We start from the raw sequence: 17095 nt of genomic DNA on the forward strand, positions 1-17095 counted from the left end.
TGGCAAACAAGGGCAAGTTTGGAAGGAGGCAGAGACAGAGCAGGGAGGGAGGGGAGTCCTTTCCCATTGTATTAACTTTGTGTGTAATTCACAGGACCCGGACTCAGCACTCACACAGCGATTTCCAACCCAGCTGAAGGGGTTCTTGCCCGCCCCACACCTGGATCTCCTCAGCCCACTTATGTGGCCTCTCCAGCAAACGACAGCCACCGGTCAAGCCCGGGAAGATTTACCCACAGCGCCTGTGAGCCCAGGGACATGCGGACCATACGGGGGCCTCAAAGACAGAGTAGACCAGACACGGCCCCCGAGGACCCAGCTGGGGAGAGACTTGGCGTGCCTTTAACCCAGCAAAGCTGTGGGCTGGGACAAGCCACAGGGACTGCCCCTCGATGCTGAGGCAGGAGGTGCTTCCGTCTGGGGCTCGTCCCCTCCCTAGAGTTCCCTTTGTTTCCTGCAGTGAACACTGCCTCGCCTCTGGACACACGGCTTTCCCACCGGCTCAGACCCCAGCATGAACAGCCATCCCTCCTGTGCCTCTTACCATAACCTGGTTTTTAAAGACTGTTCACAGCAGCTCCAGCCGCCGCATGGGCCTGGGGCACAAGTATTGGGTAGTCAGAGAATCTCAGAACCCATCAGTAGTATCTGTATGGTGCCCGCCTAGATCTGTGAGTCCAGAATAGATAGGTAATGTCTGCCACGGGTGCTGGTACAGCCCGTTAGGACACGTGTGTTTCCACAGGCTCCTTGAAGGTCAGCCCCACATGGGCCTCACGGCTGAGTCTGGGGCTCCCTCAGCCGACAGAGCAAGGAAGTGCGAGAAAGCACCGCGGGATTCAGTGGGTCAAGTTTGGCAGCAGTCAGCCCTGAGCCAAGGTTGTCTGGGAGGCTTTGGCCCCCTGAAATGGGTGGGAAAATCCAGGAGCCCCTGGGACGAACCACAGGCAGTTTGGACCTCGGACTAAAGGGAAAGAGAAGGGGCAGGTCAGGAAGCAGCCACAGCCAGCCGGAGGGACACTGTGGGGGCTGCTGGCTCGGCCCCCGGACCGGGAGCAGGACCCGGGGAGGCGCTGGACCCCTTCTGTTCAAGGCCCTTCCTTCACTCGGCACCGGCTCACCCTCGTCCGTGCTTGAAAGGCACTGGGGCTGTGTCAAGGTCTGGTCCCTAGGGTCCCACCCCAGCTCTGCCGTCCCAGCCATCTGAGGGCACGAGGAACCCCCCGCCCCCAGGCTCAGATGGTGGTGCAGATGGGAGCACGTGCTATGCCTGGTAGCCCACCTGAGCTGTCTGAGCACCACCCAGACCCTGCCCCCAGCCAGCCTCCTGGTCCCTGCTCTGTACTCGCCCTGTCATGTGTCCCTAGGCTGGTCCTGGCCACAGAGATGAAGCAAGCTCTTACCCGTAAATGTCCTCTTTGAGCCTCTGAATCATCATTCTTGAAACTCTGTCTTGGAATTTGCTCTGTGGCCCCCAGTTGAGTGTGTCAAGCAGGGAGGCTCGAGGCCGGGGCAGGGGGGACGTCACTTCCCTGAGAATGCTTCTGAGTTCAGCTGGCTCACACGTGGATCAGATTTGGGCCCAACATCCTCTGCCAGGGAAAATAGAAACCGTAAAAAAAATGAGAAAGGAATAGAAAGAAACTTTTCCTTGGCCACAGTGAGTCACCAACGGGAACACGAGCAAAAGCCTCATGGGGAGCTGGGCAGGGGGTGGGGGTGGGGAGTTGGGGGCCCTCTGCCCCCAAGTGTCCGGGCAGGTGGAGAGCAGGGTGGCTGCTCTCCGGGCCAGGCCAGGACCCCCTGCTCCGTGCTTGGGGCTGGGACCCCACTTTCCGACGCATTTACCCTAGAAGGCCCTCGAGCTGGGCCCAGGCTCAGGCAGCCATAAGGCCTGTTAGGGGGTCCCTTGGTGCTGAGGAGCAGGCCAGCTAAGCAGACTCTCCAAGGGCAGCACGAGGCAGGTCCGGGGGAGGCTCGTGGCCTGTGGCTGCCATTCACCCCTTCAGGGTCTGGTGCCTCCTGCTCCCGGGTGGGGTGTCGGGATGCAAGTTCAGGGGCTCTTGGGAGCTAGTGAGGGCCTGCTGGACCCTCCAGCGTCCCGTACCCCCACCTCCGGGGGCTTCCCCTCGCCCCCTGGTAGGGTCTGTCCAAGGGGCCACAGCAGGACCGGGCTTGCCAGGGAGAGGACAAGCCTGGTGGGCCACTCTAGCTGCATCCAAGGAGAGGAAGGAGAGTTCCTGGAGGAACCTGTGGGCCGGCGGCAAGTCCTCTGGAGAGGGAGCTGGAGGGGCTCTCCCCACCCTCGGTCAGGAGCAGGGGAGCCCTCAGAGGTCAGCATAAGCACCATCTTGGAGGATGGGGGCCGTGCAGAGGCCCTGCAGGCTGCCAGGGAGGGCCAGGGGACGTGTAGACAAAGCTTTCAGGCAGGGGTCACCAAGGCCAGGATGCTGCTTTCAGCAATGTCCCCTACCCCCAGCATGGTGCAGTGGGGGAGCTATGAGCTCCCACATTGGAAGGGGTGAGGAGGTGGAGAAGAATGGGAAGGAATGGAGGCCACCCTCTTTCTAGTCTGGTGGGGTCCACCCTATAGGGACGGGGAGGGAGGACGCTGTGGGTAGGATGAGAACCAGAAGGCTCAGAGAAGGTAGCTCTGCCCCGCATGGTGAGGAGGACCCCAGGATGGGCCTGGGGCAGGAGGGAGAGAGCTCCCACCATTCCTGGAGGTCAGTCTTAGAACTGGGACCTCGAAGAATTCCGTTGACAGTCTGTGAGACCAAGGCTGGCTCAGGACCCCGGGGCTGCTGCCTCACAGGGACAGAGCCTGAGGAGTCCTCTGTCTCTGCATCTCAGACAGCTTAGAGGCAGTGCTGGCCTGGGCCTTGGGAAGTGTGAGGGTCACTCCCATCCTTGCCCCCATGACCTTGGCCCTGTTCCCTTCACCACTGGACCTCAGCGTTCCTGCTTTCCAAATGTGGTCACCGGAAGCACTAGGAAATGCTGGGGTGGGGGCATGGGGTAGGGGCAGGTAGGGGACCCTCTACTGGCCCTTCTGGGGAAGAACTGAACTCTGGGTCTAAAGATGTCCCCAGGCCAGCCAGCCGGCCACCCCAGCAGGAGACCACCTCACCCTATGTCGCCGTGGCTACCACATTCCCTGTCTCACCGCCCTCCACCTCCTAGTTTCCAGCCCACAGCCACCCCCAGTGAAGGCCCCCTCCACCCTGCCCCCCCGCCCCGCACCTTTGGGCCCCCAGGCAATTTGTGCATGCCTCTGCGGCCTGTCTCTGGCTCACTGGCTCCTGGAGCTCCACAAGGGACCGGCAGGCACAGAGACCGTCTGCCCTGCACACAGTCAGGCTGCAGGGCACAGGAAGTGAGTGATGGACAGTCCGGAGACAGATGACAAGGGGAGGGTAACGACCAGCGGGGAGACAGAGTCCTGGCCTGTGAGACAAAAGTTGGGGGATTTCAGAGGGGGAGACTCAACCCCCCGGCTAGGACCCCCTGTCAGACTCCCACGTCTCTGGTCCTAGCGCATGGAGGGCAGACGGGGACGGGATTCACACTTGTCCAGTAGGCTACCAACTTTCCCCATCCCCAAGCGAGAAAGCAGCCGCTGCGGGAGAAGGGATACGTTCGGGTCACAGCAGGTCAGCAGCGGGGAAGGGCCAGGAAGGACTTCGGAGCCGTACTGAATGCTCTTTCCATCTGGGCTCCCAGCCTCTAGGCCCAGGCCAGGGGCCACGGTGGCACTAGCCCGGCCTGCAGACGCCCGAATGTCACCTGGGCCTGGGCAGACGCGGGACATTCACCCACCAAAGCACCACATGCCCGGGGTCTGGCTGGGGCAGCCACGGGGCACAGGAACTGGGACAGGCATGAGCGGCAGAGCCAGGGAGGCCGGGAAGAGACCCTCCTCGGCTCCTGGGGCCTCGGGGAAGCAGCCTGGGCACCAAGGCGGCGCCGTGGGGGAAGCAGAGCCTCAGTGCTGAGCTGGCCAAGTGGAGCCTTCCTCCACGCGTGGCCAGCCGGCCCACGTGTGGGGGTCCTCTCACTGGAAGGCCTGGCAAGCCCGGGCTCTGGGCAGCAGGCCCTGGGATCACATCCCAGCTCCTCTCCGTCTCCTAGAGTCCTGGTTTTGTCTCTCGGGATCACGGGAGAAGGCCCCGGGCCCGGCCCACTCTTCAGCTCCTCCCTCTGGGGAGCGGCCCCTAGAAACGCCCCCTTGCGTGCAGGGGGTCAGGCCGCTGGGGGGGCAGCATGGGACCTGGGGTCTCCCAGACAGTGTCTAGTCGGCCACACAACTGGCAGAACAATTTCCTTGGTTTCTGACATGTGATTTTCCACAGTCCGGTGTCCCCGCCCAGCTCACCAGGCCTGCTCTGCTGAGTGAGCAGAGTTCCCCCGGATTCCTTCCATCACCGCAGGACCCAGCCCCTGGGGAGATGGGGGTCACCACAGCCATGGGAGCCCTGCTGGCTGGCGGGGGGCAGGCGTCCGGCGCCGTGAGAGCGTCTGTGTCCGCAGATGGGACCACAGTGCATGGCGGAGGCAGCCGGACAGCCTGCCAGCGGCGCGTCCCAGGGGGACGGTTCCAGACGGCGTCTGCTGGGAAATGGACTGTGGATCCTGGTGGCTGTCCTCACCCAGATGAACTTCTGATGGGCTGAAGTTACAGATGTTAGAGGAGAAGCTGTCTGGCCTTCAAGGAAAACAGGGTTCTGAGTTTGGGCTCCTCTTGGGAGAAGTTTCTGGGCAGAAACTACATAAAAAGAATCAAGAACTTTGTCTGGATTAAAGTTTTAGTTTTCTATTCAAAACGTACTGAAGATCACCTAAAAGGGCAAACAGAATGCTGGGGGCGGACCTCCCCGGACAGAGAGAGCATTTCAGGGGCTCGGCAAGACTCCAGAGCGGCCTCCGAGCTTCCGCCTCTCCCCTCTGACAAGGGGTCACAAGGGCCACGAGGACTCCCTCCAACAAACCTAGAGAGCTGGGCCCGAAAAACAGTGCCTTTGATAAAAGGAAGCCGTCCAATAAAATTCTTTACATTTTAAACCAATCTGACCTTGTTTCCGTTTTTTAAAAGCGGGGGACAACACAGAATCCGGCAGTGCACCGAAGTACAAACATAAGCGTCCAGGAAATACTTGCAAACTGTTGACCTCATTAAAAATCAGGAAAATGCGGGGGCACCTGGGTGGCTCAGTGGGTTAAACCTCTGTCTTTGGCTCAGGTCATGATCCCAGGGTCCTGGGCTTGAGCCCCATGTCGGGCTCTCTGCTCAGCAGGGAGCCTGCTTCCCCCCTCTCTCTGCCTGACTCTCTGCCTACTTGTGATCTCTGTCTGTCTAATAAATAAATAAAATCTTTAAAAAAATAAATCAGGAAAATGCGTATTAAAATCTGGTCGGTGCTACTTTTCCTATGTGAGAGGCTCCGGGACAGAACATCTCCTGGTGGAGGCGATGCTGGGGAGACCCCGAGCTGCCACTTGGGGTCATTTGGCTGCAAAGGACAGGACCGGGCTGTGCTCACTCCCCGAGTGTGTCCCACTGGTCTCCAGACCAGTTTGCTGAGCTGCCCTGCGCACTGGGAGGAGCCCACGGCACTCCCCAGGGAGCCAGACCTGCAGGAGAGCGAGGTCAATCCCTCTCCCTCCCCTCCCCCACTCTCTACATCTGTACGTCTGCACATACATGATGTACACACAAGTGTGTTTACAGTGGCACACATATCCCCTGAGGGCTCCGTCTCTCTGGAGAGCCCGGGCCAGGACATCCCCCACAGCAGGCGAGCGGACCGACCATCCCATGAACACCTGGTGGGACGGGCCTGCTGTCCGCTGCTGCCCAGCCTCCCTGCCTGCCTCCAGCCCCTCCATATCCCAAACTCCAGCTCACCACGTGTCCCAGGAAAGGCTGGGACCAGGTGACTGGACTCCAGCCTCCCCCTCGCTCTCCTCGGCCTCAGCCAGAGGGCGGGCCACATGCACACCCCAAGGGGCTGCACCGGGCCACCTCCCTGGGGGCCACGAGAGGACCGATGGCTCAGCAGGCCGCAGCTCTTCTTGGGAAACCGGATGCGGCCTTGTGAAGACCACGTGCCCTAGCACCCCCACCCTGAGGTGGGCTGTGGCCACACGGAGGTGCTCTGTGGCCCTGGGGGTGACAAGCCTGGTCGCACAGCCCGTCCACAGGAACTCTGGGGAGCAAGGTATTGCGTTAGTTCCTGAGAAATCCTCCCGGGGCCCACCCAGACTAATGCGACACATTCCCGATTTCACTGGGAAGAAATGCCACCAACTTGGTGGGCGTGTCCTATCTTGGGGACATGTTTGCTGTTCTTTCTGCTGGCAGACCCTTTCACCAGACATCACTACTTTCGGTCTTTCACCCAAAGACCCCCTCTCATTGAGGCTCCCTGCACTGCCCTGCACAGGCCTTCAGCCCTCCCCTGTGTCCCCCGGAACAGCCCACCCCACACCCACACTTGGTAGCTGACATATTGACCCATGGGGCTACCCCGATGGCATCAATGCTCCAGGGAAGCGGCCTGCCTGTGCTGATGCCCTGTGCCCTGCACCCTGTGACTTGGAGGTCCCTCCCCGCTGAATACAGGCTCAGTCATGGGCTGCTCTGGCCAGTGGGACAGGAACATATGTGTCTCAAAAGGAGGCTTGAAGAAGCACTTGCAGAGTCCCTCCCCCACACAGTCCCCCCAACCTTCCAGAACTGTGCGGGCAGACCTGGGCCGGCCTGCTGAAGAACAGACCACAGGGACAGGCTGAGGCCCTGGGGGGCTGGCACCCTGCCAGGAGGATCATGAGGGTGACCCGGGAGGCCGGCCAAGCTGGGCTCCTGCGGGCAGAGCAGCCTGGAGAGCTGGCAGGTGTGTGAGCTAATAAATGGTGCTGTTTCCATCTGCTGAGCTAAGTGGCTGGTCACTCAGCAAGAACTGACACCTTGGTGTTTATTACCTTTCTGCCGCCGTCGTGACATCTACAGCTGCTCCGTCCCTGTTCAGAGGACGGCCCAGCACACACGGGCCTGAGTAAATGTCTGTTAAGTGTCTGAATGCGAGCCATATATCTTCGTGGGATCCTGTGAGCTGGAGAGCAGCGTCGGCTGGAACCATGTGAGGACAGGAGTGTGGCCGGCGCTGGAGCTCGCAAAGAGCATGGCAGACCACGAGCGCCCAGGGCTCTAGATCACTGACACAGGTTGTCTGAGAGCTTCAAACAAAGATTAGCCAAGAGTCTCCGTCCTCTTCTGGAAGTTAATACCTTTGCCTTATAACAAACCCTGACGAAGCCTAACAGAACAGCAATAGGTAACACCCCCAGGAGAATGCTGCTGGCGTAGACCCATATCATTGAGAGGACAGTGCGCCAGGCACTGCTGTCTCTGTGAAACTTAAAGACTACATCATCTCTGCAAAAGACACCAAGTCTCCAAAATGTAAAACCTGCCTGAAAGATACCAGTTAAGAGCTCCATTATGTAGCAAGTGAAACTTTAATGAAAAAAAAATCAGTCTAATACCCAGGTTTGAATAGTTTCGGGTAGCACTGAGGGTCCTGTGTCCCAGCTGACTGACAAGGGGACAATCGAATGACGACTCATAACCTGCAACTTCTGATTGCTGAAAATGGCTTCTCAATTAAGACAGGGTCGGCTGTGAGTGATGGAAAGCCCAATGTAACAGTGGTTTACATAAGGTAGAAACTTGCTCTTTCACATAAACAAAAGTCAGAGGCAAGCCGTCCAGAGCTGGCACGGCAGCCTAACCACCACCAGAGGTTCCAGCTCCTTTCATCTTGTTACTCCCGCATCCTCAACTTGTGGCTTCCATCTCCTGGTGCAAAATAGCTGCTTGAGATCCAGCCATCATGCCATCATCCCAGCCCGCAGAAAGGAGGAAAGGAATAGCAGAACACAATTTCTCCCTTTAAGAACACTTTCTAGAAGTTCACACAAAAGGTCCAAGTTGAATCCAGTGGCGTTGGCCAGAGTGCAGTCACGGGTCATGCCCAGCTCCACGGGAAGCTGAGCAGTACAGCTTTTTTCCAATGGCCTCATGCCAACCAAGTCTCAGGAGTTCTCTCACTGAACAAGGAGTCCATAATAGATGCTGAAGAATAACCAGTCTGCGGCAGATGATGTCTTCTCCCAAGTCCGGCGAGATTACTAAACTCGTAGGAAGGTATGGAAAAATACCCAGTGTGTTGTGGAGGGTGGTGTCGAAAGTACTCACGTTCCTGCATGCTCGCTGGCAGACCTGAGCCCGAAGCCCAGCCAGCTGGAGTGAGAAGTGGGAACCAACTCCAGTGGGCAAGGGGGGCCCCTAGTAGGCGTGTACCCCGGCTCCAGAGCTCCTGCCCCCAGAGGGGGTTCCGGAGCACCCCAGGGTGGTGGGAGGGTCGTGTCAGGGCTAGAACCTGCAGCGGCTCTCTCTCTGTCCCCTCCTCCTGACAGCTGAGCTTCTCGAAGACGTGCCCCGCGCTCCTCTCTCTGCTTCCTCAGTGTCAGGCAGCTGTACCCGCGTCTGGCATTCTAACCAGCCCCCCACCCACCCAGGGCCACCATGGCTCCTCTCAGAACCTCCTTCTCTTGGACAGGATTGGGGTCACCCCGATCTCCGGGCTGGCTCCCTGCCTCCTCCCCTGCTTCTGGGGCAGGTCCTCTGCACATGGCCCCATGCAGTCCGCACCATATAGATGCCCTTCACCTGCCGTAGGTCAGGACCCTCCCCCTCTTAAATCCTGTCCTGTGTACAAGCACGGTCCCCAAAGAAGGGGAGGTGGACTCGGTGTCTAGAACCCCAAAGACGTGGAAGTCTGGGGGGACCCTCAGCCCATGTATATCCAAGGCCAGCCCTCAGGGACTCCTGTGGGGCCGTGTAAGCCCGGCCAGGCCAGCCCCCCCGGCCAGGCCAGCCCCCAGCCGCACGGGCTCGCCTTGGGTACAGGCCCTCTCCGGGTAGGTAGTGCTTGCCAAGGGCGGCAAAGGTCAGGTCGTATGTGTTTTGGGCCAGGATGACTTGCTCAGTCAAAAAGCATTATTGACTGATTCCATGAGCAGGCACTGGCACCCTGAGCCCATGCAGGAAGGACCCCCACCCCAGGGAGCCTGCTCTCCAGCAGAGGAGACCGGATCCACCGCCCAGCAGGCTGAGGGGCATGGAGGAGGGCCTGCCAGGGCTTCGTTACGAAGGGAGGAGCGAGTGGGCTGGGCCAGGCAAGTCCCTGCAGGGAAGGGATCACGTCCTGGAAAGGGGCAGGGCAAGGTCCAGAAGACCCCACCGGAGGGGAGCAGCCGCAAGGATCGCGGCAGGAGGGGGTCAGTGTGGACGGGGGTTAGGGGCAGTGGGAGGCCTGGGTGGGTCTGCAGAAAGCCGGCTCACACTGGGGATTTATCCCGTGGGCAGAGGGGCTCCCTGCAGCTGAGGGGAGTCATGGAGATTGGAAGGACCGCAGGGCGCAAGGAGGCCAGGCTGGAGACGATACTGGGGCAGCACCCGCAAAACCTGGGCTCCGCAGATGGGGAGGAAGGGGCCAGTGAGGCCACTGGTTGTAACTTGTGGGTGGGGTCCGAGGGGGCCCACAGGAAGAGTATTTCCAGGGGAGGGTAATCCCTGCAGATTGCTGGTCAGACATTCCTGAACCAAGGGGCAGGAACTGGGCAGTGTGGATTTGGGGGTGACTGATGGGAAGGTCAGACGTCCCCAGGGAGGGTGTGGGGAGCAGTGACCCTACCCGACCCAGGTGTGATATAAGGATCCGATGCGAGGCAGAGGTGGCCACTTGGGCCTATGCACCCTTGAGAGACCAATTCCCCCAAATGAGTGCTTGTGGGGCTGGCAGGGTCCCCAGGGCCTGTGCTAGGTTGGGCGTCGGGTGGTCCCGCCAGCTATGTGCTGGGTCTGCCATCCTACCAGTGGGGGTCGTCAGAAACAGGGATGGCACCCCTGCCTGCCTGACTCCCCCCCTGCCCCTGCACTCCAGTGGGCTCAGGACCCCCCCACCCCCAGCTGCCAAACCACTCAGGACTGCTGGTAGCAGGTCTCTTGAACACTGCTTACTGTGCAAGCTCATTGCAGAAAAATCAGAAAACAGGCAAAATAACAAGTGATTATGGTTAAGTTGTATCAAATGTATCCCCCCTGCCAGAGAGAACAAGTAACAGTTTCATAACATCGGAAGCACATAGGCTGGGAGGTTTGTGAGGCAGTCAGCCACCCTGGGTCCCATCCTTGAAATAGCAGAAAGCACATACCTCAGTCTCTGTCCCCATCCCTGACACGGAGCTCCTGAAACCCTTGGAATTTCCCAAGCCACAAGAGCCCTGGGAGCTTCTCTTGCTCTAACATTCAGCCTTGATCTCGTTTCCAGAATAGAGTTCCTAAATCTACTGGAATTTCCTGGCTGAAGGGAATGTCTTTCATTCTAACGAGCCCCTCTGGGTGGGCTCCAGGATGGTTTCAGGAGGGGTGGTGGTCACCAGAAGGATCAAGCCACAGTTAGGAGCCTGGAGCATTCCGTCTCACCCCCACACCCCTGGGAAGGGAGAGGGGCTGGAGACTTGCTTGTTGATGGAGGCTGTCTCCGTGAACCCCGACGTACAGCCAGGCAGGCAGGCGCACAGAAGCACCTGGGCCTGAGGTGGGCATCTGGAGTCAGGTGGTGGCTGAGTCCCTGACCTGTAAGACAGCCAGCCGGTGCTGGAGAATTGTCCAGGGCGGGAGTCAGAAGGCGTGTGAGAGTCAAGGAGACACAGGAGTGTTTTTCCAGGACAAGATCCCAATGCTGCAGTTAACCATCTGTGCAATGGCAGGCAAGTTCCTTAACCCTCTGTTCCTCTGTCCCCTCCCTGGCAACAGGGGGGCATGGAGCTCACCCAGGAACATCTTGGCCATTGATGAGTTGACACGTGATCGAGCTTAGGACAGTGACCGACAGAGGGCGCTGATCTCACTACGTGTGTGCACACATGCCTAAAAAGCATGTTATTATTAAAATCTCAAACATATGCACCCGTGGAGAGATGATATACTGCACTTCCTGCCCATCTAAGTTACCGGTTCACGGCCCGTCTTGTTTCTTCTGTGTCCCACCGTTTCCTCTAGGCGGGATCACTGGAAGCAACGCCTAGACATCATATGACCTCACCAGGAAACAGTCTGTTGCGCATTTCTAAAAGGAAGGACCGCCTCTGCCTCTCTCTCCTCAACATAACCTCCAATCAGTCTTGACCACAATTCCCGTAGCATTCAGAGCTGCTGTCACTCAGTGGGCACATGTACCCAGCTGCCCCACGCATTCTCCGTTCTGCAGCTGGGTTGCTTGAACTGGGACCCAAAGGAGGCCCCGCTGTTCCGTGTATGTGTCCGTGGCTCTGATGCAGGAGGACGCCTGACCACTCCCTCTTATGATCAGGACACGGGCCAGTTACGCACTCTGGAGAGGGTGGGGGAGGAAGGGTGTCTGCAGGAGGGGAGGACAGCCCCAAACCCACTCCCCACCAGAGGGGCTATGGGGTCTGCTATCCAGCCACCTGCTCACCCTCCATTCTCATCTCAGGTGAGCTGTAAGGAGTCTGACACAACTGCTCACACCTGTTGGTTTCTAGGGCACCAGCTTGCGGGTTCTCTCCAGGCCCTGGGGACAGTCTCCCTCCTCCATTACGGGGAGCCCTGCCCTCCCTCCAGGGGGGCCTCCTCACTCCCTCACTGTAGCGCCTTTGCTTTCCGCAAGGTCCCAAGGACTTGTCCGGAGCCCCACTCCTGAGCTCCTTAGGACTTGGCGGGAGCATGTCCTCCCTTCTCCGCTAGGACAGCCAGATCCAGCCCCCCAACGGGTCTCGTCAGCTCCACTCACACGCCTCGTCCCAGCGAGCGCCTCCCAGCTGACCTCTCAGAGGGGTCTCCCTGCTTTCCCCCTTGCCCCGAGCTGCTCTCTGGACAGCAGCGGGGGCTTGTGGAAGCTGAGTGGGATCACGTTCTGCCCCTGCTCAAAGTCTCTCCTCTGACTCTGGGGCAAAGCAGCCTGCAGCCCGAGGACCTCACTTTTTGGCCCCCCGCTGCTTACTCTGCGCTGACCCCACAGGTCCTCCCTCTTCCTGGCAGGTGCCCCCCACGAGACCCCTCACCTGGACCTCTGAGAGGTCACTGTTCAGACGTCCTCTGCTCAGTAAGCCATCCTGGGACCTCCTCCCGGAGGACCGCAGCTCCCTCCCCCAACCCCAGCCACCCTTGCAGCCTCCCCCCGCCTCCTCCCATCCCGGGGATCCAGGTTCTGCCTGCAGCACCCGGTGCTCCTCACCATGGTTCCAGCTCCCCAGTGCCGTGTAACGAGCAGCCGCGGAGCCGAGAGTCTTCTAGCAGCGCCGATGACTCTCCATGTGGAGTCAGCTAGAGTCCCAGGTGCAATGCTGGTCAGTGGCAAGTAGGAGGCACACCCCGTCCTCCGCTCCCCTGGCCTCTCGTTGCCCCGGAGCCAGCCCAAGTTTCTCTCCATGGCAGCTGTCTTCTGAGCAGAAGACATGGAAGCTGCAAGCTGTCTTCAGACGAAACATAGAGGAGGTCCCAGAGCATCACCCCTGCTGCATTCTGTTGGTCAGAGCAAGTCCCGGGGCCGGCGCAGGATCAGAGGGGACGACACCCTGCCTCCTGCCGAGGGCTCTGTGCACCCACACTGCCAAAACCCACCGCACCCTCTGGCATCTGGCTCAGTACATGCCGTCACTTAATCGTTGTCCCTCTTGCTTCCACTAAAATGCAATGGAGGCAGAGATTCCTGCGTGTCTAGTACGCTGCGCCCACCGTGCTCAGACCAGTGCGTTGGGGGGAAAGCAGGATTTTGCTGAGGCGATGTCTCAGAGGTCAAAGGCCAGTGCTCTGGGACCTTGGAAACAGCCTTTCAGCCCCAAACCTCAGTTTCTCCAACTGTAAGATAGGAACATGACGGTAGGACCAATTCCACAGGACAGAAGAGAACAGAAATACAACGTAACACACAAGTAGCAGGGCACTTGGCCTCCAGCCAGCTTCCCGTAAATGTCAGCAGTGCACTGATGAGGACCCCGGGCCCGCCTCGGCACCCAGATTCCATCGCCTTCCAACCGCACGGGGTCCTGACCTGGACGCCCCCGGGAGCAGCAGCCCGACCACCTGTCTTCCTCTGGGGAAGGACGGTCTCTGACCTTGACCTGCCCCACGACTTGGGGCAACATGCTGCCTCCCTGTCTGACTTCTCAAGACCCTCCACCCTCTGGGCTGCCGTCCAGCGCAACCCAGACTTGCCAGCCCAGGGTTGTCCCTGAAGCCACTACACTGGGACTCCCCATCATCATAGCTGTTTTATTTCAATGGTAACAGTAGTAAGTGGGAAAATACCTAAATAAAGTACATTGGTTTTGTTAACCTTCACAATGAAAACTGCCAGTTATTTCACCAGGAACAGATGGGCTTATTCAAGAGTAAGAGAATTTCAACCCCAGACAATCAAGCTGGGCAAAACCCTAAGCAAGTCTGGGAATGAGGAGAAACGGGGTGACTCGGGAGGGGTGTTATGAGCCCAAAGTGCGTGCGACGGAGGAAGGGAGTGGGAATTGAACTGTGGCCCTGGGACCAGGGACGTGTCTCTCCCTCCTGCAGGTGTCGCAGCCTCAGGCATGGTCCAGTCCAGGTGAGGGCCCTGCGGGCTCTTCGTGTCGGGTCAGCGATGGGCCCAGGGGAAGGCCGTGAGCGCCCCCTGCCGGAGCCCCCCCTCCATCTCTGGGGGGTCTCCCCCCGTACAGACCTGCAGCCACGTTCACTCCAGAACGTGGTGAGGTTATAGGCTGCTGTGCTACAAGCAGAATAAACTGTGGTGGGAAGAGTAGACAATTTTGTCAAGTTGGGATGGAGTTCGAGTCACAAATGTCTCTCTTCTCAGAGGCCCTGGGACCCCTTGGCTCCTTACTATGGGCAACTACAGAGCCAGGCTGGTTGGCCAAACGAGCCCAGAGAATTCCGGTGAATGACACGCCTCTACCCATTGTTCTCAGGCCAGATTCCCGTGGCGAGGGGAGTCGGGGGCTGTCCTCCACCCTCTGGCCCTGACTCACCCCCCTGGTTCCTGACCCCCAGCCTCTTGCTGATCCAGATTTGTATGTGTTTGTATGAACACCCAGGGTGCTGGGTTTAGGAAGTGGGCCTTGAGACACAGTTAGGTCACGAGGGTGGAGGCCTCCCGGATGGGATCAGGGCCCTTGTGAAAGAGGTGCCGTGTCTCACCCCTTCTACCCTGTTGGGGACACAGCGGGACGTGTGCAGCTCTCCCCGGCACAGAACCTGCAGTCCCGGCCTCCTGAACGGTGAGAAGTAAATCTCTGTGGTTTATAAGCCACCAGTACTGGTGTTCATTATAGCTACCCAAACGGGCCAAGACACCATCCAATCAGCAGCCCACCTTCTCTCCAAAGGCAGTAAAGCGTGTCTGTGTTATACAACCTCCCACGCCCTTGGCGAGCCGCAGCCCCTAAGACTAGCACATCCATTCCTGTCAGAAATGAAATCCTGGGGCCCTGATACATCTTTGCAGATCAGGGATGGTTGGCCATGGAGCCCACCAGCAGAGTCCAGAGCTGAGCCCAGGTCAGAGCACACTCAGGGGGGAAGGGTGAATGGTGCCTCCCCTCCCATTCACGTCCACCTGGAGCCTCAGGATGTGACCTTATTTGGAATAAGTGTCTTTGCAGATGTCATTAAGATAGGAAATTTCAAGGAGTGCCTGGGTGGCTCAGTTGGTGAAATGTCTGCCTTCGGCTCAGGTCGTGATCTCAGGGTCCTGGGTTCCAGCCCTGCCTCCAGCTCCCTGATCGGTGGGGAGTCTGCTTCTCCCTCTGCCCCTGCTGCTCCCCTGCTTGTGCTCTCTCACTCCCTCTCTCCTTCTCTCTCTCAAATAAGTAAAATCTTAAAAAATAAAAAAAAAAAAGAAAGATAAGAAATTTCAAGATGAAGTCATCCTGGATTAGGGTGGTCCTTAAACCCAATGACTGGAACCTTCCTAAGAAAAGAGGAAGGGAGGGGGTGAGGCAGCCACCAGCCTAGGCCCACCAGGAGCCCCTGGAAGCTGGAAGAGGCAGGAAGGGTCCTCCCTGGAGCCTCCAGAGGAAGCATGGCCCTGCTCACCCCTAGATCTTAGAACTCCGGCCTCCAGAATTGGGAGAGAATGAATTCCTGTCGTGTGAAGCGACTCGATTTGTTGAGGACCTGAAAACGCCAGGTGCTACGGGTAAACTGTGTCTCCCCCACATCCCTCAAATTCCTACACTGCAGCCCTAACCCCCGGTGAGACTGTATTTGAAGACAGGGCTTTTGGGAAGTCATATGGTTAAATGGGGTCATAAGGGTAGAGTCTCGATTCCATGGGATTAGCAGCAGATGGCAAGGCAGAGATCTCCTCTCACTGTCGCGCTCTCTACAGATGACCATCAGGCCCTGTGAGCCTGGAGAGGAAGCCTCAGAACGAAGTCTCCCTGCCTGCAGCTTGATGCTGGCCTCCCCACTCCCGCCTCCCGGCCATGAGAAGTGTCTGTCATTCAAGCTTCCGCTGCGGTGTTTCATGAGGGCCCGAGCTGACTGAGGCAGAGGGTACCCCACACCCACGGAGTGTGGAGGGAAGCTCAGGAAGGCCCAGGGCCAGCAACATCAGCATCGGACCGCGTGCCCTCCGGAACACTGCCAGCAAGCAGCCTGAAAAGACAGGAACCCAAAGCCGGGGTGGGCCCCAGAGCAGGCAGGGTAGAGGCCTGGTCCCACAGGCCAAGGGCAGGTGCAAAGTGCACCAAAGTGAATTTTTGAGAAGCTGGTCCACAGGGAGGATTTGTGAAGGTCACCCCCAGGGACCTCTCTGAGCTGGAAATGGAAACAGGAAACAGGATTCATCTTGGAAAAATGCAAACTCACATATCTGGGCAAAACTAATCCATACCACAGGCAGGAGGACTGCAGCCCGCAGGGCGGCCGGGAGGGCCCAGGCAAGGGCCATTGGTGTACCCTCTCTCTTTGAGGGGTGGTCTCAGCATGGGGAGACGCCCTGAGGCTGGGGAATTAGGCGTCTGGGAACCCCAAGGCAGGCTTAGTGGGAGTAGAGGGCTCAGGCTTCTACTTCTCAGTGGGCCAGAGGGCAACCTAATGGTCTGGGGAGGGGTGGGCAGACAGAGCACCCCACCCAGCAGTGCTGTGGCTTTACTCACGGGGCCCAGGCCTCCACTCAGCGGCACGGGCTCCTTCCCCCCCACAGAACCTGCCTGGGCCTGCAGAAAGCCTCATGTTCCTCAGTTTTGCAAGGTGCCCAGCGTTTGTAAATGTAAATGTGTAAATGTGATGGGTCGCTAGAATTTGCCTCTGCCCCCAGGAAGACACCCAGGTGCCCTGGCCAGAGACAGAGGACATTACGAGGGAAGCAAATGGTTTTAGGGGAGAAATGGCTGCCCCCTGAGGAGAGGCAGGACCCACAGGTGGGAAACAAGGCTCTGATCCCTCCTATAGGCCCTGGGAGCGCCTCCTTCCCCACTGGCCAGAGAAACAGGCACAGGAAAAGGAAAAGGAGAAAGGAGCTGACACCCAGGCCACCTGGCTGGGGAGCGTGTGTCTTGTGTGCCAGGAGGGCAGGCCGGTGTTGGAGAGGGAAGATGCCTGCCTGAGGCACCTTCCTCCCTCAGCCCTGTGCCCACCAGCTGGGACAGGAGGCCTCCAGGGAGAGAAGAGGAAGGACAGGGGTGGGAACAGTGTTGCCTGTGGCCTGTCACACCTGTTCATCTGAGCATGGGCCAAACCAGCTGCGGCAGAAGGAATCCAACATGTAGTGCCTGGAGATGAGAGGGACACTCCATACTGTCAGGATGTCTGCTTTTCCAAACTGATCTACACAATCAAAACAGTCCCGGTGTCGGAAAAGGTTTGGCTGGTGTGATTTTTGTTTTCATTGTGTTAGATACGGTTACCAAGTCAGCTTCCAGAAGTCCTTCTTACAAATTGCCAGCTCCCCCACGCCGACAGGTGCACCCGTCAGACAATCTGGTTCGAGTTTCGAGTAGGGTTCTTCTG

Source organism: Lontra canadensis, unplaced genomic scaffold (assembly GCF_010015895.1).
Source record: "Lontra canadensis isolate GAN:19392208 unplaced genomic scaffold, GSC_riverotter_1.0 scaffold54, whole genome shotgun sequence".
Lineage (NCBI taxonomy): Eukaryota > Metazoa > Chordata > Mammalia > Carnivora > Mustelidae > Lontra > Lontra canadensis.